This window comes from Ictalurus punctatus, chromosome 22 (genome assembly GCF_001660625.3).
Source record: "Ictalurus punctatus breed USDA103 chromosome 22, Coco_2.0, whole genome shotgun sequence".
Lineage (NCBI taxonomy): Eukaryota > Metazoa > Chordata > Actinopteri > Siluriformes > Ictaluridae > Ictalurus > Ictalurus punctatus.
In genome coordinates, this window is record NC_030437.2 from 2,376,348 (window position 1) to 2,402,000 (window position 25,653).

Here is a 25,653-nt window from a genome sequence, read left to right on the forward strand (position 1 = left end):
GAAGAGTTCACAGTGATATATAAAGGTGAGTAAGTGTAGAGATGAAGAGTTCACAGTGACGATATATAAAGGTGAGTAAGTGTAGAGATGAAGAGATCACAGTGGTGATATATAAAGGTGAGTAAGTGTAGAGATGAAGAGTTCACAGTGGTGATATATAAAGGTGTGTAAGTGTAGATATGAAGAGTTCACAGTGACGATATATAAAGGTGAGTAAGTGTAGATATGAAGAGTTCACAGTGACGATATATAAAGGTGAGTAAGTGTAGATATGAAGAGTTCACAGTGACGATATATAAAGGTGAGATAGTGTAGATATGAAGAGTTCACAGTGACGATATATAAAGGTGAGTAAGTGTAGATATGAAGAGTTCACAGTGACGATATATAAAGGTGAGATAGTGTAGATATGAAGAGTTCACAGTGGTGATATATAAAGGTGAGTAAGTGTAGATCTGAAGAGTTCACAGTGATATATAAAGGTGAGTAAGTGTAGAGATGAAGAGTTCACAGTGACGATATATAAAGGTGAGATAGTGTAGATATGAAGAGTTCACAGTGGTGATATATAAAGGTGAGTAAGTGTAGATCTGAAGAGTTCACAGTGGTGATATATAAAGGTGAGTAAGTGTAGATCTGAAGAGTTCACAGTGATATATAAAGGTGAGTAAGTGTAGATATGAAGAGTTCACAGTGATATATAAAGGTGTGTAAGTGTAGATATGAAGAGTTCACAGTGATATATAAAGGTGAGTAAATGTAGATATGAAGAGTTCACAGTGACGATATATAAAGGTGAGTAAGTGTAGAGATGAAGAGTTCACAGTGGTGATATATAAAGGTGAGTAAGTGTAGATATGAAGAGTTCACAGTGATAAATAAAGGTGAGTAAGTGTAGAGATGAAGAGTTCACAGTGATATATAAAGGTGAGTAAGTGTAGATATGAAGAGTTCACAGTGACGATATATAAAGGAGAGTAAGTGTAGAGATGAAGAGTTCACAGTGACGATATATAAAGGTGAGTAAGTGTAGATATGAAGAGTTCACAGTGACGATATATAAAGGTGAGTAAGTGTAGAGATGAAGAGTTCACAGTGATATATAAAGGTGAGTAAGTGTAGAGATGAAGAGTTCACAGTGACGATATATAAAGGTGAGTAAGTGTAGATATGAAGAGTTCACAGTGGTGATATATAAAGGTGAGTAAGTGTAGAGATGAAGAGTTCACAGTGACGATATATAAAGGTGTGGCTTGGAATCGATTCTCCTTGTCTTACGTCACCGCGCTGGACTGAAACAATCACGGTGATCAGAAATAACGCTGCAGGTTCGGTCTATACTCGCGCTTCATGTTTTTAACAAACCACACATAAAGGCCAGACGATTACAACATCTGAAACATAACCCCAGCAGTGACAGTATAATAAAAGCCAAGTCACACGTAGAAGACGACTCGCTGATGTTTAAAAGATGGCGGAGAAGACGCCGACGCCGAGGTCGTGCCGTGTATATTCTGATATTCAGACTCTGGCTGCACCGAAAAAAACCCTCTTATTACAATCATGATCTTGATTCGTTGGTCACCGCAATCCAAGATCAGCGTTCAGACTTATTCACCGCGGCCAATCAGCATGGAGAGTGTATACCACATGACCACAGGAACTATTATTAACTATTAGTAATAATTAAAGATGTAGTGTGTTAAATATGAGGATTCTCAGTGTATTTTGGGCATGTACCCAATTACAGATGCAATCTGTGGCATGGTATTGCATCATATTAACCCAGATAACTTTGTTTCTCAGCGCTTAGTGAAGGTGAGACGGAGGAAGAGAGAGAGGAAGAGAGAGAGGAAGAGAGAGCGCGAGAGAACAAGCACACGAGAGAGAGAGAGGAAGGAAGGAAAGCAGGCTGGTGGACAGAGTTCAGCTGCCCCCTGTGGCTGAAAACACGGCATGTGTTTGCAGTAGTGCCTCTGAGTTATCTAAATGTACTAATGCATTGTGTGAACACACACACACACACACACACACACACACACACACACAGTGGCATTAGATCTAATTAGGCTGTAAATCCTGCCAGCGCTGCAAAAATCCATCATTGGCGAGGTCACCACGCTCAGTTTCATACACAGATAAACAGACGCACTCTCTATAACCTCACTCTCTACAGTTAATGAGGCCTTGGAAGAAAAATTATTTGTTCCCGTCACACACCCACACACACACACACACCACAAACTCTAGCTAAGTGTGTATTTGTGTGTGTGGATACATGTGTGGTTGCTCCTGGTGCCAAATTCAATATCGGCAACAGCGACGTGTGCTTTTGCGTTCTCAGCTCTCTTACACCTCGGCTGCACTTGGCCAACACGCAAACACACACACACACGCCAACAAAGCAAATGATAAAAAATGAGAAGAGAGAGTTAGAGAGAACGGAAGGAGGGAGCAGGGAGAGGAGGATGAGAAGTCGAAATTCTCCTGTAACAGATGTGCAGAGCTGGACCAAAAGCCCGGGTGTGCAGAGCTTCGAGCAGAGTGTGTGCTAACAGAAGGCGTGCGTGTGCGTCTTCGACAATCGGACTGATGAGAAAGACGCTTGAAAGACTATAACTTCTCATAATCAGGGATGACGTGTGAAAAAATAAGTACACCCCATGGAAATTGTTGGGGTTTTTTTTTGGACAAGCAAACGTTTGATCCTCTTTGAAACAGTGCCTATTAATAAAGATGACGCACTAACAAATGACACATAAAGCTGACGTTTTGTAGTCATTTTCACAATTGAAATAAACAAAAACCAAGATCGGTCACATGGAAAAAGTAAACGCACCCCTACATTTAACACACCTTCAAATCCATAACATTAGAATCATAGGAGTATGGCAAGGGATTTAGAAAGATCTCCAAATGTTTTGAAATACATCGTTCCACTGTCAGGAAAATCATCTATAAATGGTGCAGATTTCAAACGACTGCCGATTCATCCAGGACTGTCCGTCCCAGGAAGTTCAGCCCAAGAGCAGACCGTCTGATGCAAAAAGAAGTCTCCAATAACCGCAACATTTCATCACAGGATCTGATAGTAAGTCCTGCAACTGTTGGGGTCAAAGTGCATGCTCCTACAATCAGAAAGAGATTGCACAGATTTGACCTGCATGGGAGGCGTGGCAGGAAAAAGCCGTCGCAAGACTACAGTTTGCCAATGAGCATAGTCAGAGACCAGGCCTTTTGGAATAATGTGCTCTGGAAAGACGAATCAAAGATAGAGTTGTCTGGTCACAGTAACAGCAGACATGTTTGGCACAGACCAACAGCTTTTCAGGAGAAGCACCTCACACCAACTGTGAAGCACGGTGGTGGAAGTGTTATGGTTTGGGGTTGCTTCGCTGCCTCAGGGACTGGACAGCATGCATTCACTGATTCAACTATGAATTCTGAATCACATCAAAGAGTGCTCGAAGATAATGTGAGGACATCTGTCCGAAAGTTGACGCTGAACCGAAAGTGAACCTTTCAACAGAATAATGATCCTAAGCACACTCGCAACTCCACCAAGGAACAAGTTAAGGTTTTAAAGATGATCAAACGTTTGCTGGTCTAAATATGTCCAAAAAAGGCAACAATTTCAACAGGGTGTACTTATATTTCCACACGACTGTGAACATGACATTGTTGTCCAACTGGGTGGGAGGGGCATGCCGTCTCTCCCCCTGTCAATCACAGCAGCACCAGCCAATCGTGAGCGTCTGTGGAAGACGGATGACTGCGCTTCGCCCTACACTCCGCCCTCACGCGCCGGCTCAGCATCGCTCACGAGCCCCGATTCGATTAAATCAACCCGGCTGGGAAGCTGATCTTTCAGCAAATTAACTCATTACTGCTCTCCGCTGAACCGTTTAAACTCCTCAAAACCCCAATGACCGAGCAGAAACACATTTCAGCCCACACACCGAGGGTGAAAAGCACAGGAATATCAAACTCCTTGCTCATCAGCGCTGGCTGAGATCCTCAGGGTTACAGGAAAAGTTCCTCCAGAAACGAGCGTCCCCGAGGACGACCGAGCGAACTGGACGTCTCGAGTCTTTCCCTGGTGCCGTGTGACCGACAGCAGCAGAACGGCGCCACACCAGGTGATGGATGACCCCGTGGAAGTTCTTATCCAGTAACAGAGGTGTGGAACTGATCCCTCGCGCCCCTACGTTTCATTGTTGCGTCTTTGCAGACATTTTAATCTTCCACTGTACTATAATCGATCCTTCGAATCGATTTTCCTTCTCTTCATCATCTGCGAGTCACAAGGAGACCAACGCCTCTGAAGCTGATTTGTGACGGAGACAGGCCGACAGACGTCGATAAACATTTGCAGCTTATCGACACATTCGGGCGTTTTATAACCTTTCAGGAGCTATCTGGCGCAAGCGTCTGAATTGTGTACCAATTGGCGCACCTACTGACATTTATAAAGTATACCCTCGACTAAAAGGTTTATTCCTTTGTATATCCCGGCGATCTCGTGCTTTTCGTCACTGCTGGATTTCCACTCGCGGCGTTCCAGTCCAGCGAATAAAACGTCCGGGCTGGAGAGCTGTGAAAGTGGCACATTTTTGTGTGGCAGAAAGCTTAATCCAAATGAAGCCCGCGCTTCACCTGCTGACTCTTCCATTAACACACACTGCTTCAGACCTGATGAGAGCGTTTCCCTTTTTGAGAGAGGCGATTCCGAAGCAAGTTCTGCGCGTGTAGGCGGGAAATAGACACGTCTGGGCCTCGGATGCCGGTCACGAGAAACATGCGTGAGGTTGTCGAGGATTGGATACTGCACTTGTACACGCGGTTATAGATACCACACGAGTGTGTGTGTGGGTTAGGTCTTTCGTGCACAGAAAGAAAATAGCTTAACGCCGAAACACAAGCGCTTTCCCCACTCGAGAGACTCCAGCAGACGCAGTGCATCCGTGCCTGTGACGGCAAATGAGCTAACAGGGTTAGAAATGGAGAGGAATCCAGGCTGTGCTGCCTCTCTAATGTTGCATTAAGCCGCGAGTTGCAGAGCTGTTCCATAATCCGAGACGCACAGACTCCGAGCGACTGATGAAACCGAACGGGGAGGAATAAATCAATCATTTATCTGGATGCAGAATCGTTCATTCGCCTGCCAATGACCTGCGAGTGCTTCAAGCGTGGGTATGAACGCGTCTTTCAAAAGGCCGCTCGGTCGAACAGGACGTTAATATCAATGTCTTCTCAAAAGCATTCATGCCAAAGCGGAAAAGGATCAAACTGCAGGGATTTCAGACGACTTATACCGGTGAAGGAGACAGGTGGCGAACGCTAATGCGCATCACGTCTGAGCGACGTCTTCCGTCGACTGTGATGAGTGCATGGCAGCTGTCACACGGCATTAGGAGAGGTTCGCTCGCTGGGTGTTGTTAGCGGTGAATAATTCAGACACCCCAAAGGACTCGTTTGATGCGATTCGAGTTATGCGCACGGCGCAAAAGGAGTGACTGGGTTTTTAGGACGCGATAAAAAATGCAGTTGGAGTTGAAACGCAGTTCAGACGGCAGTTACGGTGGCCTCGATTTGGCCCGCGGAACGACAAGAACAAAAGCACCTTGGCGACAAAAAAATAAATAAATCGATCCTCTGCAAGCTTTGCACACCTGGACTGAGGGCCGTTCCTCCCGTTCTTCCCGTCAGATCTTCTCAAGCTCAATCAGACCGGATGGGGAGGGTCCATCAACCGCCATCTCCAGCTCTCTCCAAGCTTGGAGTCTGGGTTTTAGCTGAAGGACATTCAGAGACTTGTCCTGAACTCCAACGTTGTCTTGGCGGTGTGCTTCAGGTGGTCGTCATGCTGAAAGGTGAACTTTGACCCGAGTCTTAGGTTGGATACAGGCTGGAGCAGGGGCTCCTCATGGACATCACTGTAATCATTTTCTCAATTGTGACCCTCGTCCTTGCTGCTGAGAAGCACCCCTATACCATTATGCTTCACCGCAGGATACCAGAGAATCTTTCTCCGTGTGCTCCTTTAAGTGCCAGACATATCTTTTACAGACATATAACTGCCACTCTACCATAAAGACTAGATTGTGTCTGCACTTCTGTTAGAGCAGCCATTGGGTTCATGATCACCTTTAAATCCAAATCTATAAACACAGTAAACGGCAAAAACTGAAGGCGTCTGAATACTTTCCAGACCCACTGTATATTTAAATGCTCTCCGGAGGAAACGCCATCGATTATCCATTGGATATGAGGTGTACTCCCACGCCGAGCTGTACGTTTCACTCACGGGCAGAGCTGTGCGCCTTTAATGTCATCACTGACGCTCCGGCGGGAAGGGCAAAGCTTACTTCCTTCTTATTTTATTCTTCAGATAACGCCAGAGTCATGTGATCGCTACAATCTATAAGGCGCCTTGCAAAAAGTATTCAAGCCCCACTAGTACTCATCAGAATCATCTGGATTACAAATGCCGGAGCGTTCCAGTCAGTATTTTTATTGCTCACCGAAATGCTCTTAAAAGTAAATTTTCAAAAAAAAAAAAAGAAGTCATAATTCATCATTTGTCAGCAGATCCATAAAAACTAATAAAATAAGAATAAAAAAAAATTTCCCCTTGAATTTTCCCACATCCTTCAATTTTGACAAGAAACCCAGACTCGGAGGATGAAAAGCATCCTCGGAGCGTGACGCCGCCACCACCGCCACATTTCACGGTAGGGATGGTGTTAACTAAAGACGGTCTTTGAAACCTAAACAGATACAGTATCTTGATCTTCACAGGGTTACTCTAATGCTTACATATGGCTCTTCTTGAGCAAAAAAAAAAAGACACCCTCTCATAGAGTCCTGAATGACGGGGAGTTCCTGAAACGGTTGTCCGGTGTAGCGTCACTCCACTCGCTGTGGCTTCCCCTCACCAGTCTCCATCTTGTTTCAGTGTTTTGAGTGACGGCCTTGTCTAAGGTAGTACTTGGGTGGGGCGATGCAGCTTCCAGTTCCTCACGATTGATCAATGCTTTCTGGGACATACAACCTCTTAGATATAATTTCACACCCCGTCTCTAGAAGTTATGAAATTCTACTATGCGTAACGTCCTTAGATTGCTCTTTAGTCCTTCCTTCAGACTGACTTCGTCTTCACTGCCGGCTCAACCGCGGTGCTTTCTGCTCAGTAATCGGCAGCGCTTTAAATATTTCACAGGTGAAGGCCAATTATAAAGTCAATTATCTTTCATCTGGAGCTTCCGGACCCTGGGGGTTTGAATACTTTAACTACGCAAGCAGCACTTTTTCCGTCTTTGATTCCTGACGTTGAAAATTCCCTGTTAGAGGAGACGGGTCTGCCGACGTGCACGATTTTTCATTCGTTCACGTTATCCCTGATCATACCACATGAATGCAGTACCTGAATCCGATCTGTCAGGTGGCGCTGATTAGCTATCTAGGACAGCAGCTCTGACAGTAGTTCTGGCTGCAAGACAAAATCAATCACTTCTTATTTACTAACAGGGTCTACGGAGGTTTGCAGAAGTCGGCTTCCGTCATCTGAAGACGAGACAAAACAAGTCTTAATAACGAGAGTGCGACGTTTTCTCAATGTCGACACGCACGCGTGTCTCGGTTCGGCTCTAAACTCTCCACGGCCGTCGAGGACGATCGTCGCGCACAAAAACCTCATTTACGTACCGTTTTATTTCGCTACTTTCCACGTGAAAAGTGATGCACTCATGCAGACACACCCACTTGGTGCCGTTTTGGCGTCCAGATCCGATTCGTCCTCAAACCGCGTGCTCCGTGGAAGTGTTTAGACGGGAGAACGGGACGCTTTACTGTACAGATCTGATGAAGCAGCTTTTGAAGATGATGTCATCTGGAAAGGAAGTGTGCTGGTAAAGGAAGGGCATGAACCAAATGGGCTCTAATTACAGCGTGTCCACTAGATGATGAATCCGGAGGAGATATGGACAGCCCTAATGTGGGTTTCGTGTGTCTGAGGATTTATCTTGATTCATCCTGTAATTTGCAAGCGAGCTCCAACTGGATGTAAGGCCCATGGAATATGTGTGTGTGTGTGTGTGTGTGTGGGGAAGGGCAGCGTGTACAGTTCCAATCCTGCTATAATTAACTCCAGTAACTGGATTAATCCCCCTCTCTTGCTCAGATGCACTCACACGGCGGGTTTGTGACGGATCATCAACTGCAGCCACCGAGGGACAGCGGGACCACCGATGGAATGCAAATCAAATTAAATCCAAATAAGAATAATATGCTTCACAGGCACATGCACGCATAATCCTGGAAAATTCTCTTTCAGCGGAAAAAGTGTCCCTTCCGCAAAAGAGCTTTTCCTCGTCTGCCTGTCCCCATCGGGGAGGATGGGGGGGGAGGGGGGGGCAGGGGAGAGAAAGAGTGTGTAAGAGAGAGAAATGGCCGCAGCACAGCAGACTGGTTTCCCAAAGCTACTGGGGATAAATTATCACATATTCTATATCCGCTAATCACCACTTTCCTCTTGATCAAATGACCTCAAAGCAAAAATATCCCCAGGGAAGGTCAGCTGAGGTCTGGGTGGGAAATCCGCCCCCTCATGTGGCTAATTGGACGCCCTTTACACTTCTCATATCACATCGGGAAACGGACTGAGGAAGCTCAGCGAAGCCATAGGGAAGAGAGGCTGAAGAATCAAGTCTGTGTAGTGAAGAATAACAGATGGCACTGCAGTTTCTGGATTAAGGTAGTTGTAGCAGATCCAGATACAGCTGCAGTTTCTGGATTAAGGTAGTTGTATCAGATCCAGACAGAGCTGCAGATGCTGGATTAGGAAAGTAGGAGCAGATGCAGATAGAGCTGCAGTTGCTGGATTAAGGCAGTAGGAGCAGATGCAGATAGAGCTGCAGTTTCTGGATTAAGGCAGTAGGAGAAGATGCAGATACAGCTGCAGTTTCTGGATTAAGGCAGTAGGAGAAGATGCAGATAGAGCTGCAGTTTCTGGATTAAGGCAGTAGTATCAGATGCAGATAGAGCTGCAGTTTCTGGATTAAGGCAGTAGGAAAAGATGCAGATAGAGCTGCAGTTTCTGGATTAAGGCAGTAGGAGCAGATGCAGACAGAGCTGCAGCTGCTGGATTAGGAAAGTAGGAGCAGATGCAGATAGAGCTGCAGTTTCTGGACAAAGGCAGCCTCAGCAGCTGCAGATATGACGGTCGGTGCTGGATTAGGTCGTAGCAGATGCAGAGCTCACGGTGAGCGTCTGACGCAGCAGAAGCAGCGCTCTGTAATAAGCACTAATGTATTGCTGTACTGCATTCCATGTAATGAAGACAAACAGCGCATATAAAACGGTCTGAACAAATGTGAGAACGAGTGTGTGCACAGATGTTTGCCCAAAGCCAGCCCCCCTGAGCACTGGATACACAGATATTCTCTCTCTCGCTCGCTCACTCACTCACTCCCCCACCCATCTCTCTCACCGTGTCCTTACACACCCTGTGTTTTTCTTCCTCTCCAGCTGAAATCTATGGCTTGTGTCTCCGTCAAGGGCAGAAGCTGCCTTTGTGCTGCCACTCTGATGTCTCTGGAGGAAGAAGGGCACAGAAACCCAAACGCAGCCGCTGCACAACTGAACCGCCACATAACTCCACCCGCACACACACACACACACACACACAAGTCTCACTTCAGTGTTCCACAATATGCCATGAATATAAAGAAATGCCATTATATGCTTCCCTAGCAGCACTCGTCAAGATATTAATCCGTATTTACACCAGCGGTTCCATTTCACGTCCTCTTCGCTGTGAAATATATTTTTTTAAGTAAACATAAAAAAATTATGATACGACAACATATTTTGCCATATTCATCCTTCACAGACAGACACTCAATACATACACGTCTACCACAAGATGGTTTGTTCTAATGATGCACGACGAAAATTACACTGCTCCGTTATAAATGTAAAAAATCAGTTGACAGAGAGAGAGAGAGAGAGACAGCACGCAAAAGAGAGAGAGACCGACAGCGAGAGAAAGCGCGAGAGAGAGAGAGTGAGAGACAGCGAGCGCGCGCGAGAGAGAGAGACAGCGAGAGAAAGTGTGAGAGAGAGAGTGAGAGACAGCGAGAGAAAGTGTGAGAGAGAGAGAGAGAAACAGCGAGAGAGTGCGAGAGAGAGAGTGAGAAACAGCGAGAGAAAGTGCGAGAGAGAGAGAGAGAGAGAGAGAGAGGGGCGAGAGAGAGAGAGAGAGAGACAGGGGCGCGAGAGAGAGAGAGAGAGAGACAGGGGCGAGAGAGTGAGAGTGAGAGAGAGAGAGAGAGAGAGAGCGAGAGAGAGCGAGAGAACGCACACACAAGGATGAAAATATAAAAACGCAAACCGCTCACAGCTTAAACAGATGGTTGTAATAATCAAACATCAACATCCATTTATCCTCAGACTCTCCCCCCCTCCCCCCCACACACACAGCGCAAAATGAACATCTTTAAATGTGTAACCGATTTAAACTCCGCTCACGGCTGCTCTAATTTAAACAGGACGTTTGTGTTTGTTTTCTCTTTTCAAACAGACTTTAAGGAACTCCGACGCACGGATCATTAAAAATGCATGAAATTCAAATACAAACAAAGCCCCTCTCCTGCGACACGGACCTGTACGACATGCAGCATGAACACGTCTCGAACCCCACGCTACCCCACGGCACGTTCAACTACACCACCGGCTCGGACGCGTCCACTAAACACGCAGCGTGACTCGAGTCCAGTAGGTAAGGCGCTACAGATGAAAGAAAAATGCTACCCTCCTACCAAACCCAGGGGGACGAGCCCAAAGTACACAAACTCCATTTTAAAAGGTCACGGTGAACCCCAGCGGTGTTGTTGGATCAGAGGGAGTTAGAATTAGATGATTAAAATCATGCGAGTGCACGCGTCAGAGCCGCTCCTCTGACAGGAGCTAATTGAAGCTGATGCTTTAATGCATTCTGGATGTTAAATCTTTTAAACCCGTCACGCCAAAATATTCAAAAAGTTCTTATCCCGACGCACAACGCGCCGAGGGAGGAGGGAAGAAAGAAAGAAAAAAAAAAAAAAACAGTTCAAAAGTATTTGCCCGTGTTGTTTTTTTTCCATCTCCGGAGATGTCTGTGTCAACCGGTGGCTTGTGCAATTTTACAGCGGCTCTACTGAACTCCTGCCCGAGATTGAATTCACGGGTGAGTAGAGAGAAGAGGGAAAGGAGATGTTCTGCAGGAGGTAGAGGTGGAGATGGAGGGGAGGGGGGGAGGGGGGAGGGGGAAGAAGAGATGTGGTGGAAGCAAATGAGCCAAAGTCCTAGAAAGAGTGTGCTGTAGAGTTTCTGTTTCGGCCTGAACGCTGCGCAGGTTTAATGAGAGCAGGCAGCAGCTCCTGACAGGAAGTCACGCAGCGGTCGTCTCTTACTGACGGCACACGCATCCCGCTCGGTTTTTTTTAGCTTTTGTGATGCGTTACACCAAACGGCAGCAAAAAGAAAATGAAAGCGTGCTCAGCGCATGCAGTGAAGTAAAGAATAACTACGAACCCACGGCGTGTTGCTTAAAGTATATCCGGTAAATAAGACTTTCAGCAATAATAAAAATGGATTCCAAGCGTTCATGGGGCTTAGGAGGTCCCCGAAATATCTTCAGGACCGCCGGTCCTGCACAGGGTCGCAGGAACACATGACACTCCTCCACACACTGCGCATTCATACAGCGCATGTCTTTGGACCGGGGGAGGAAACCGGAGTACACAGAGGAAACCTCGGGCAAGGAGAACGCGCGAGCTCCGCACACACGTGGGAATCAAACCCCCAACCCCGGAGGCGCAAGGTAAACGTGCTAACCACTGAGCCACAGCGCCCCCTGGTTTACACAATATACCATACTAAACAACTCCACCACCAATGGAGCCATGACTAAACGTTATAATTAGTACAGAAGTATGCAGATGAGGTGCAAGACCCAGTGTGACTCCCAGTCATCTATAACCACGGATTAAACTCCACTTCACCACGTCGCTCAATGCTGGAACGTTACGGGGGCTGCCATTTTGGACAACTGGAGTCAATTTGTTTTGCTTGGGACCCGTATATCAATGTCGTTTTCACACTTGCGTTTGGGTTCGTTTTGTTTTTTTTACCCACCCCCCTTCCCAGTCTGGGCCTGGAGTAGGATGCAGAAGCGAGGTGTGCTGACTAAATCCTCTTAAAGACCCCCTACGGATAAGGCCATCCTTCAGAAACGGATTCCGCTGAGGTATTCATTACTCAAGGGCATGATTTTATGAAGTCATTTGAAGCACGTAATTCCCGGTTTCAAATTCACATCAGTTCCTAAAGCTGAGCAACACAATAGTCCCTCCCCCCCCCCCCCCGTCCCCCCATCACAGAAACACAATCCTTCCATTCTCCTCCTCTCAGCCCACGTTCTCGATACTGAAAGCGGAGACAGACCGTGTGAATGGAGTCGGCGTCTCAAATAATCAAAACACTCAGCCTTTCATGATGCTCGGTGTCGAATCTTTTCATCCCGCAGCGCATCTGAGGAAGGAGGAAGACAGGCTTGTGGTGATGGCTTTTCAGTAAGCCGCTTGTGCTTGGATAGCGAGTGGCGTGTTCTAGAATGACTATAAAGGAATTTAAAGGTAATGTGACGCCTGTATGAAGACGTTCATCAGTCCTGAGCGACTTGGGTTATTAGTTTTATTTTAAATAGACAAATTAAAACAAACACCATTTTGTTTTCTACTCTCATAACCAAGTTAGCGGAGCAATCAAGGGGCTATGGTTAACCCCGAAGGAGCTGGAGACGTCCACAGCTCAGCTGCTCTCAGGACCACCTGTTGTCCCGTTTGGAGTTCGCCAAAAAGGTATCCGGAAAAAAAACGCTCTCCACTCTGAGGAGACCAAGACTGGTCTTTTCTGCTTGGCACAAAGTATTACATACGTCCAAAACCACACACCGCTCATCGCCCTGGCAACACCTTCTACACGGTGAAGCATGGGGGTGTAGCATCATGCTGAGCGTTACCCCTGACCTCTTGGTTGTTTCTCTGACTAACCAACCCTACTCATGGAGGGTAAATAATAACACTAACTTTACTCAGTGGTAACATCTATATGGGCTGAACCATACAGCAATCATCCTTTATTATTATTATTATTATTATTATTATTATTATCCTCCCACCTTTCCAAGGGACCAGAATATCTTGACAGGTAGCTCTTCTGCTTCATCTTCGCTTTGTATGAATGCATCGTAGCATCCTACACAGTCAAAGAGCCAGGGGTGATCCAGATGTGTGTTTTTACCTCTCTTGTTGCTCATTATCCATATCCAAAGGATGCCACCAAATCGGTGGCTCAGGCATGAATACCTACCGACTTAACAGACTCCCTCATCTTTACAGATAACGTAATGGCCAGCAGCGCCAGCAGAATGAACTCTCAAGTGCATCTCGAGAGCATCTTTAATTTTAGGATTCAAAAGCTTCAAACCCAGCAGGGGTGCCTCGTTTTTGCACTCCGAGGCAGCGAGCAATAACCGCGACGCTCCTGACGGGGTGCGTCAACTAACCAACCTGAAGGATCAACACTACACTTACTGAATAAGCAGCCTCGTCCGGAAACGAGCGGGAAAACGGCCATCGTGACTGAAGGAGCGATCTGCAAACCAAGAAAGGAACATGGACGTACAATTCCTGCTTATGACGGTAAACTTGCGACCCTCTGAACCCGGAGCTCTAACCCGTCTCCTGCGTGGTTCACCCACTTACAGCTTCGTCTCCGTATCGCACTCGGAGGAAAGCGTGATCCGCCGTGACCGACAGGCAGGACGGTATGTCCCTCCCACACGAAGACGTTAAAACGTTACCCGTTCGAACACCTCGCACCCCGCCGCCGCGCTGACTTTAGAGAAGGTGTGTGTGCGAGCCTTTGTGAACAGGAGCGTGGAGATTGCCTCGACGCAGTAGGCATACACAGATGCACAGCAGGGAAAATGGCAATGTTATATCTTTCACACAACAAACAGAGTGTTTCGATCGGAAGGCAGCTACGCGACAACACTTCTGTGCGGCATTAGGACGCGCTGAAGATAAAAGAATCGCATCCGTCCTTTTTGGTGTAGACAGCACCAGAATTCTTATTTCACTCACTTTCCCTGGGCCATGAAATGATCTGCAAAATGGTGGACCAGCCACTGCGACTGAACAGTAAGTGAACCGCTCGTCCGACGGCAAGCACACCTATTTCAGCTGGCATGACGTCCAAGATTTATCTTGGAACGAAATCGACTTTGCTTTGGTTTCAGCTTCCTCCAGTTTGGCAGCGATCAGCGCCCAGTGGATCAGATCGCGCCTCTGCAGCAGCTTCCTCCCAGAATGGGAATATTACCGTGTTGAATACTACCGTGATGGGAGCGACCCACAGCTTCGAATCCCAGAAATGAGTTTCGGAGATGAACGCAGAAGAGGGTGCATGAGGCAGGGGTGTGATGATGTTTGCATGCAATCAAAACATTCTCTCTCAAGCCCAGTTCACATACTATACACCAGAAACACCACACCGTCCTCACTTCTCTAGCAGTACCACATCACCGCCTGCGTTCCTCTTTCTCCGTCTCGATCGATCCAACCCTCTCCTTCCCTCCACCTTTTCCTAGCTTCCACAGTCTTTTCTTCGTTTTCACTCTCATTGTCTCTCAGTCCGCCGGTTACTACACACGCAGCAGGACAGACGTCCCGCTGGGACTGCGAGCTCCAATGAGTGAGAGTTCTTCCTCTCCTCCGTCCAATTTCCACACACACACACACACACACACACACACAGCATCCGCATGTCTCCATTACAGCGTGCTGGAACGGAGACGGGGAGAACGCGCAGGCATTAGCATGCTAGTGGATTAGCGCGGCTCTCTGTGGAGGTGGACTCGAGAGAAAAGATGGATGGTGTTGCACAAGTTTTACTCTTCCTCCTTTCTGCATCACCCTCTCAATTTTTCACAGCGTGTACTCTCTACGCATGGAAAGTGCATTTCTACAGATATAAAGGAAGTGTATTCAAGTCCGTGAGTGTTTACTAAGAAACAGCTAGAGAGTTCATTCAACAGAGATAGAAAAAACAACAAGACATTGTGGATGGTGTGAAATGTCCACAGGCACAGCACAGATTTTTAGAATGTGAGAAGTGAGAACAAGAAGTCAAGTCTGTCTGATCGACTTGGGACCAAATTAACCGGTACGACTCGGACTCGTACTCGGCAAACGGATATCATTTTATAATATAATTTAGCACCGGGTTATTGTGCCGCGATCACAGCAAGTAACTCGACAAGAGCAGGTTCTTCAGTATAAGTGGTATACTCCGGGGCCGTCCGTGATTTTTAAAAACGGATACGGTTTATGCATCGGGAGGTCGCGTTGAGCCCCCTTGTGGTGGGAAAAGACTGGAAACTGCGACGTATGTTACGAATTTACCTAACTAACGTTAGGAGATGGAGAAGAAGCGCTGATCGTTAAGCGTTCTCCCGAATTCAAACCTGAATTATTACCGAGTACCTAAGGGTCTTTTCTTCAGGTGTTGTACGGAAATCAGCACGGGATCGACACGTCGCTCTGAAACGTAAAGCGTAATTATAGAAGTGATGATTCTGGGATCTACGGAACGGCGAGAACTACGAGAGCGATTATCCGAATCTCCTGTTTGGGCGTGGGAGGAGGGAACCTGGCAGCGGAAGTGTGTCGGCTTATTTAATTTAACAACGTGCGTAATTAACAAACGCGTCTGAAGCAGTGTAGCGATTTGCAGTTTTCGAGGCACGGGAGCGCTCCGGTGCTGACTCTTGCAAAACGCTCTCCCGCCCACGCGGCCCGGGAGTGCGGCGCTGACATTTCAGACGAGACGCCGAGAATCCGCACGCCGAGAACCATCTGTCCCCGCGTCGCCTTTTCTAAATGAAGCAGCCTGACTAATCCAGGGCTGCTGTGCAGACTGGTAATCAGTTTAAATAAAGACGTGGTACGACTCTCAAACGCCATCAGCATTGTCGCACTAGCGGAACTGGAGGGACTCGTCTGCTCTGACCCTCGGCGTCTCGCGGCTGACGTGCGGCGTCTTAAAAGCACCGTGATAACGGTCAGCGTGTGCTGCCATCTGCTGCTGTACGGATTGTGACACGAATACATGCGGGTATCAATCCTACACATGCTTAAACGGCTCTACTCCATTTCACACTCGCTCAGGCACTGTACTGACCCTTCTCGCCAAAAAAAAACCAAACACGGAAGCGGGAGACACACCACATTGAGACTGGGGTATTCGAGTATCTCTAGAAATCTCTGGAACCGTACTAGAGCGTCCACTCGGTTCTGCCAAAAGATTGTCTCTCAGCTGGTGCCGTCGTGATGTTGGTCGAGAGCTTCGTCCGGCACGTCGCTCCGAAATCCACCGCGCACGTGTTCAGCTGGCGAGCGTGAAGGCCACATCATATGACGTACATCATTTATCATCATCACAAAGCATTCAGTAAAGCCTCGTGCGTGGAGGCGGAGTCATCCCGGAAGAGATCAGGCAAGGGCGATTTTATTAGTGTGTGTGTGGATAAAAATAAATAAACGCACCCCTACACCATAACAGAGCACGTGTTTTTTTTTTTTTCCCCCTGTACATTGTAATTTAAATATAAAACGCATGCTCAACTGGATTGAGGTCAGCTGGTCGACCTGGTCACCTGGCCATCGCGGAACATTTCGCCTCTTTGCCTTTGGACCAATGTTATCAATGTTCCAGGATAAGAAACATCCTTCTACAAACGAACTGCAAAAGTGCCCATCGGTGAAGAATTTATCTGCATCCGCAGGCAAACACTCTCCAGACAGAAGGCCCTAAATGCTGCTCATGTTACTGAATCACCAGTTTGTTTTTGCACGGAGCTTCACTGGGAAAGTGGACATAAGGGCTCTTGGAGCAACCCTTTTTATTTGCTATTCTGTTTGAAGAGGCCTTGGAAAAAAAAAAAAAAACACATTTAAAACACTTTCTTCTAAGCCCCACTTATCCTCAGCCATTCTGGCACAATATCCACAACTTTAGCAAAGTGTGAGCTGGCAATATGGTCCCTAACAAAGTGTTTCCCATGTGTAGCTAATTAGGAGAGCTTTTCAGAAGGCGGTCACTCTGGGGATTTCTGAACAACTCTAGCCAAGGTGCTACAGCGCCAGACAAGGGCATCTGTTAGATCATACAGACCGCCATGCTGAAATGGTCCATTCAGAGCAGATAATAGGTAGTCGGGATTAAGTGACATGGTTGGATGGGAGTCACCACCCCTAGTGTGGGAGAGGGAATGAGAACAGTCCAGTCAGCGATGAGAGTTGAACAAACGCAACCATTCCACTGAAATCACGGCCACGTTTAAAAACACAGCTTAAGGGTTGTCCGCTCGAAAGTACCGTCCGGATACATGACGATACAGGCGCCCGGATATTCCCTCACTTCCTGTTTGGCAACTCCGCCATCGAATTCTTTTGTGCGTTACGGATAAATCGTCCGTCATATAAATCAACATTTGTTCAGGATGGTCTCCTGAAGCTAGCGGAAAAACCCCAGTTAAAATTCAAAATGGCTGACCTGTCTGACGAAACACGCAGCACCTTACAGGGAATCATGGGAAAGAAAAATTGTTTTGATATTGAGCGGTTCAAGAAAGGTCCTTCAGTCATTAAGACCTGTCTGCACGTTACGGACGAACCGTCCTACAAGCGCGTTTCGTTTGGGTTGCTCCGACGATGCTTTGCACCAAACGTGGTGCTGATCGGATGTGTAGAGGGTGCAGGGGAAACGATTCAATATGGCGGAAACGAACGTCGAGGTGTTCGCTGAACTCGGCGTGAGACGAAGAACCAAAGGAAAGCGGAACCGCATTTCACCGAAATCACGTTGCACCCCATTTTTAGAGAGGCTGAGCGACGCAGACCGCTTTTTTTTTTGGGTCTTTTTCGTTTCATATCAGCACAAAAGATGCTCCGGCTTGCGCTTTTGCTGTTGGCTGTGGAGAAAATCCCAGACCAGACAGAAAAGCAATCCCAGACCAGACACTTTACTTTGTTAACCGTTCAAGAGGACGTTTTTAATCAGCTTAAAAGGTGCTGTAGGGGTTATAACGTATAATCAGTATTCAGTAGATAAAGGCTATAGATTAAAAAGCTGTTCAGAAGTTCAGAGGCCAAGCGTGATCATTTTCTCTCTCATTATCTTAACTTACTCGGATCAGCGCGTTTGACTCGCGTCGTTGGCCGCTCTTCGGGGGAAGCCGCTAAGACTCTAAAGGAGGTGACTACTAATATAATCGCTCGGTAATCGTGAACTGTGATAACAGCGAGCAGAACAGGACCCAGATGGGCCCGGCGTCCGCTCTTTCGGATCGTCCCGGTTTCCTACGGTACAATCCCGTGCTCGTGACCAGGATGAAGCCTGGGCGCAAAAAAAAAAAAAAAAAAAAAAAAAAAAAACACACCACAAAGCACACCGAGCTCTCCTTTCAGGGCAGGTTTTGAGAACAACAGAAGAGACGAGTGCATTCAGATATAATAAATGATTCACTCCTGTAATGAAGGATTTGTTTTGTCATACATGAAGAGATCCTGATCCGATTACACAGCCTCACGTGGCACCCGGACTTAATCCGCACACCCAGACATTTGACCGGCAGGACGAGCAGTACGCGGACTAGGGTCAGGAGGAAGCGGTGAAACGCTTGAATGTTCGGATAAATCTCGCGAATCGACCGGCGTATCCCGTCACGCTGCGTGCGGTAGGCTAGCGGATCGGGCACAGAGGATTACTGGGGTACGCAGGACAACAACAGGACTTAAGATATAATCCAGTCACATCTCTGCTGGGTCTCTGCCGTGCACGGGCACTATTTTAACAACGCCAAGCCTTTGCACACCAAACAAGTGTTTAAGCCCCGCCCCCCAACCAATCAGTGTGGTTCTGATGGTTCCCCATGATTTAAACTCGCACCTTGGTTATGACTCATTCTTGGAATGAGTTTTGTTCACTTGTTGATCAGCAGTTTCACATCATAAACAGAACTCCAGTCAATCATTCAGTTCTGCTGCAATATCCTGAAATGAATCCCACCACGGCGCTGATTTATTGAGGCGCGTGAACGGAAATCCAGCACGGCTACGTTCCAAATCGAGCAGCGGGTCAGCAGCAGGTCGACGTGAAACACAGCTGACACGACGGAGTAAATCCAGAATTATTCATCTGGTAAAGCATGACTAAGCCACGAGGAGGGAGGGAGGGGGGGAGAGAGAGAGAACGAAGGTGACAGACAGGCTACAGATCACTCGGCTTTCGCTTTTAGCAGCTGTTGTTCTGAAATAAGGGTCAAAACACAAAACGCATCCTATCTGCCGCGCACACAAAAGGGATCCGGCTGCTTTCTCATCCTCGTCCGTCCCAGACGTCCAAAGCGTAATGGTGTGATGGACGGGTGCGATTAAAAAAACATCGCACCTCACACGTCTGAGCTGAGAGAAGAGACAAATGTGTCTTAGTCTTCTCCCACTTCTTCTTATCTGGAGCATTAGGACAGCACGACATGTCGTCAAGCTTGTTACACGAGCTTAAAATAAACATTCACAGTCTGGACTTACGGGGGGAGGGGGGGGAGAGAGAGAGAGAGAGAGAACATGGCTCACCTCTTCTTTGCTCTCAAATATAGGGAAAAAAGAGTCTATTTTCCTCTTACAGGAAGAGAGAGAATGACGGGCTGGTGTGATGAAGCAGACTTATTGTTCGAAGCGCGTTAGCTACATTCGACTCATCGTCGTTGAAAGAAATGCCGCTCCGAGACGCCACGCTCATTACGGAGCAGCCCCTCGGACAGAGGCGGAGACGCTCTGGACACCCTGCGTGCTAATCCCCTGCTCTCACAAACACACAGACAAGTCAGATCACGCTTACGGTGTGATTTATGAGTGTGTGGGTCTGGCCCATGTGAAAGAAAAAAAAAAATCCCACAACTCATCTAAATTCTAATAGGAAATGTGGTGTCGGGTCCCCCCACTCCCCGACCTCCACTGCAGCGAGGAGGAGCAAGTTAAACACCCCGCCGCTTTGGCGAGATGGAGCAGGTGCCTCGGCCCCTGCCAGGAGAGACGCCGGGATCGAGTGCTGCAGCATACCAAATGATCAGAGAGAGAGAGAGAGAGAGAGAGAGAGAGAGAGAGAGAGAGAGAGAGAGGGGACAACATAGACTTTTGAGATGGCTTTATCTCTATTTAGTCTAATTCAGATTTTTGAACCTCTGAAGAGAGAGAGAGTCCAAATTCAGCATCATGCACACTTTCACCATCACGGCACTCACAGTGCAGAGAGAGAGAGAGAGAGAGCGAGAGAGCGAGGCAGACAGGTGGCCACTCAAAGGCTCATTCATTCTTGTGCTTGGAGGGAGATAGGGAGAGAGAGAGAGAGAGAGAGAGAGAGAGAGAGAGAGAGGGAGAGGGAGAGAGAGGGAGAGGGAGAGGGAGGGGGAGAGAGAGGGAGAGAGAGAGAGAGAGAGGGAGAGAGAGAGAGAGAGAGAGAGAGAGAGAGGGAGAGAGAGAGAGAGAGGGAGAGAGAGAGAGAGAGAGAGAGGGAGAGGGAGAGAGAGGGAGAGAGAGAGAGGGAGAGGGAGAGAGGGAGCGAGAGAGAGAGCTGGATATCTGTCCTCATTAGTAGTGTTATGGTGTTTTGGTATTATACTCCACTTTAAGCTCTATTTTGAGTCACAGTGTTATGAACGTACACACGGGCAGGAGGTGAAAACGGAGGGAAAAGTTGTATTTGGGGCAGAAATGCAAGACATGGAAGGGAAAGAAAAAAAAGAGAAAAAAAAAAAAACCCAACACAGACCAAGAAGCACAATTGAACTGCCATCAGTTCCAGTACTACACTATTTAATCCGAGTCTCTTCACCTCTCGCCGTCTCTCTTCCTTTCTCACGCTCTGCCTGTCTGTCTGTCTGTCTCTCTATACCGTTCTCTGTGCGGTGTCACTCTCCATCCCCCAGCCGTGGTGCGTGCCCGGGTTCCTCCCTGCAGGAAACGTGTGAAGGCGAACGCCTCGAGGGCTGCTGGTTAACCAGTGCCGCTTTTACGCGCCTTTATTTTCAGCCGGACGCCACAAACTAACCTCGCTAGGTTTACACGTCAAACTGCCGTGCGACGCTCCCCCTCAACGGGCAGCTAAAGAAATCACGGGTGCAGAAAAGAGAAAGACAACAAATAAATAAATAAATCAGATGGCATAATAACAGCACTACATTAACATATGAAATGAGCTCTCCAGCATTCCGCCGGTGGTCTCTCTTCCAGGGAAACGAGCATCGAGGACGGGCTGAGGGGCCGCAGCGTGAAAGCGAATTCTCCACGGCAGGCTCAAGTGCACGCTTCAGCTGCAAACTTTCTCGCCTAGCAACCGCACGGGGCCGTTTCCCGGCCGAGCCTCCTACGGAGACGTCGGAAGGCGCGTGCGTGCGTGCGTGCGTGCGTGCGTGCGACGAGGAACGTCACTAAAAACGGAGTGCGAGAGAGGAGAAAGTCCGAGTGACACCTGTAGCGTGAACACGTCGAGTTCTCTCAGAGCTGCTGGGTTGGTGGTGTTTTTTTTTTTTTTTAAACAAGACGATCCAGCTTCATTCGTTCATTTAATGAACAGGAGCTTAATTATTCAATCACGGTATCCACGCTCCTCACAGCGCTCGCTGTGGATTGCGGTGGTGACTCGGAGAGAGAGCGTTCGTCTGCAAGGACACCAAAGAGACCAGAAAGTGGTGCAGTGGGGGGGATGGGGGGGGGGGGGGGTGTTAGAGAGAGAACTGCGGCTTCGCGCTGTATTCACAACACACGCACGCACGCACGCACACCTAAACCAACAGGAGCAACACGTCACCAATACATCTACACACTTTTTTTTTTTTCCCCCGGCTGTGTGAGCAACACAAGCCTGCTCCTGCCTGACGACGAAGCTGTTCTGTCACTCCAGCGCCAGAATCTTTACTGCCGTCAATGTCAGATCTCGGCGCGACTGTGAAGGGGAGAAAATAAATATATCGATTCTTTCTGTTCCGATGGTGTCAAACCCCCCTCGGGCACTGATTCAATCAGGCACGGCTTCACGAGTCTGTGTGTTCGACGCGGGGACGCCGCCTCAAAGTCCTTTCCACGCGCCTCCGTGCATGAACTCCGCCTCCGAGCCTGCCGTGTGGTGATTACTATTCAGCGCACAGCGATAAAGAGGAAAATTAGGGAGCTTGTCGACAAGTCACGGACGGGAATTTGTTCTGGCGCTGACGGAGACAATAAAAAAAAAAAATTAATAAATAATAATAATAAAAAAAGGTGCAGTCTGGAATCACACTCGAAATTGATCCGCAAATCATTCTCCTGCAGCGGACTGACTGGTTCCGTCATTTCAGACTATAGGCTCCGCCCCGCCCCGCCCCTCAGCTACTTGTCATTTACACTACGTACATAAAGGAACTGTGTCTAGAATCGTATACGTCCATCTCGCTCTACAGTCGTACACTTAACATCGAGCCCGACATATCGAAAGATGTCAGGATCTGAACAAAACCCGATCCGATCCGATCCGGGATCGGCGAGGCCAATGCATATGCTCGTACACCAAAGACACCTGGGTTTGAGACCGAAAGATGGAGGTGAGAGCAGAGTTCAGGATTTCAGCCTTTATTTCCTGGTATTTACATCTAGACGTGTTAAACAACATAAAACGGAACCGTTTGCTTCGGACCACCCGTTTTTAGACGAGCAAAAGTATAGGAACAGATCAGTCTTGAAGTAAACTAAAGTAAAGAACACGTAATATGTGGTTGCGTGTCCCTTACTCGAGATAACCGCATCAAGCCTGCGACTCACTGACATCACCCAACTGTCGGGTTCTTCTTTTGTGATGTTTGTCCAGGATTTTACCGCAGCCTCTTCCAGTCGTTTGATTCGGGGAGTTTCTCGCTTCGGTCTCCTCTTCAGGAGCTGAAAATGCATTCTCAGTGGGGTTAAGGCCCATTTACATACTTTACTAAATGGCTGCGAAATCAGGCTCAGAGATTCAGATAACTCTGATTGACTTGTCCAGTCTAAAACCTTCCCCTCCCCCGTCCCGGATGAAGTCCTGTGTTGAGGTGGAAGTGTGTTTTGCATCGTTGCCTTCCTGCATGATAAGGTTCCTCACGACTAATTCGGATGCATTTCTCTGTCAACTGTAAGTCAAACTGTTTCTGTAACGTCCCTGAATTCCTTCTGCTGCTACCATGATGAGTTCATCATCAATAAAGATCAGTGAGAATGTTCCAGAAGCAGCCGTGCGAGCCCAAGCCATGACGCTACCTCCACCATGCTTCACAGATCAGCTCGTATGTTCTGGATCACGAGCAGATCCTTTCTTTCTCCACACTTTGGTCTTTTCATCACTCTGGTAGAGGTTCATCTCGGTTCCAGAACGTTTGTGGATCATCTCTGTATTTCGTTGTGAAATCCAGTCTGACTTTCTGATTCTTTCTGCTGATGAGTGCTTTACATCTTGTAGTGTGCCCTCTAGATTTCTGCTCTCGAAGTCTTATTCGAACGGTGGACTGCGATACCTTCACCCTGCCCTGTGGAGGTTGTTAGTGAGGTCACTGACTGTTGTTTTCCTCGGCCGACCCGTTCTCTGTCTGTTGCTCAGTACACCAGCGGTTTCTTTCTTTTTCAGGACATTCCACATTGTTGTATCGGCTACGCCCAATCTTTGTTCAGTGCCTCCGATTGATTTTCTCTCTTTCCTCAGCTTCATAATAGCTTGCTTTTCTCTTAAAGACAGCTCTCGGGTCTTCATGTTGGTTTAGCCTTTTTAACAACAAATGCAGTCTTCACAAGTAAAACCGAAGGCCAAAACCAAGACTAGATGCTCAGAGCTATTTATCGTTTAAAACAATAAATCTAACAGGACGCAGCTGGGCAACAAGAAACACCCGTCAGTCACACGTCACGATGTTTCTGCTCGTCTACAGATCGGGTGATCCGACACAGACGTGCTGTGTTCTATGTTGCCTAACGACATATAAATACCAGGAAATAAAATCTGACATTCGAGCCTCTTTTCATATTCATCTTTTGATTTCAAACCCAAATGTCTTCAGTCTACAGCCAAAAAAAAAACACATTTGAAGTGGCCTCGGCATTCCAATAGTTTCAGAGTGGACCGTAAGCAGCCTCGAATTCCAATATCGGCTGATACGATCCGAAGATTTATATCCCGCCGCTGTTATTTTATACTGCATTTCAACTGAGCAGTAACTCTCACATTTACCAGCAAATTGAATAACAGTGGAGCTCGCTGCCTGGGGCTCACGCTGTCTATGAGATGATCTAATTCACATTCAGTCGCGGCGCTGCACGGACGCATCCTTCTGCTCCAGATAAGCGTCTGTAGAACGCGTGAACGTAGAACTTAGAAAGCAATGAGGTTTGAGCATGCGCGGCTAGTGTAGATGTGCTAGCGTGGCTAAAAGCCCACTTTCGATCAAGGATCAGGTTCCATATATGATTTGTAAGGTGGATTATGTGTATTTCTGCCGAACCGAACGCAACACAGAACGGTATGAGGAAGCGAGACGCAAGTCTGACTCCTTTCTCGGCCCGGACTGCAGATTCAGGGACGGTCATATCGGGTGATTAGACAGAGAGACACACTCCCTAGCTTTCACCTCCATTACTCCAGACACATCAGGAATACCTCGTCATGCGGGTGTAACGAATGTGAACGAAGTGCTTTATTTACTCTAATCATCCTTCTGTCCCCTGAAATGCCTGCAAGTACACCGACTAAACACACACACACACACACACACACACACACACACACACCCCCAAACCAATCAAAACCCAGAAAAGACACACGAAAGAACTTAGAATTTCAATATAATTAGATTATCTCAATCACGAGATAAAAAGCCACAAATATGACATGTCGTAATTATGAGATACGGTGGGTACGGTTCATTAGACAAGGCCACAAAATAGACTTTTTTTTTTTAATCTGATAATTACGACACGACAAGTGTGTTATGAGATAGTGTCTCATTATGTCCATCTTATAAACATGACTTAGTGTCCCGACATGTATACGAGCTTGTTATCTCAAAACTATAACTTAGTATGTTGAAATTACGACTCGGTATCTCAATGTCGCCGTTGTATCTTGACGTTATGATCTGAATTATGACTTAATACTTCATTACAGGATTTATTTTTTGAAGTGGTAGAAATGAGCTCCTACAGATCCGTCTTTAAGTGCGCGCATGTGTGTGTGAGATAGTTTGCCCCCACGTCGTTCTTCTTTCCCCTCTGTCACTGAGACCCTGTGATGCGACGCGTTCCTCGGCCCTAACACTTTCGTTATCGAGGTGCTGACGGATATTAGATTCCGGCTCCTGCATCGAACATCGTGAACACCGCAGCTGCGGCGCAGTGACCTCCGGGACGGAGTCGGGGCGGCGACACCGCCGACGCGATCCGACACCAAAACCTGCTTGGGTAGAAATGTAGAAAGCCGGAAGTGTGCGACGCCCAA

The 25,653-nt window shown here is 47.4% G+C and overlaps 1 protein-coding gene across 7 annotated transcripts in view; it reads right to left on the minus strand.

The window, feature by feature from the left end:
• The window catches only part of arvcfb (ARVCF delta catenin family member b), a 129,069-nt gene that overhangs the window by 100,370 nt on the left and 3,046 nt on the right, over positions 1 to 25,653 (minus strand). The gene's annotated exons all lie outside the window — the stretch shown is intronic.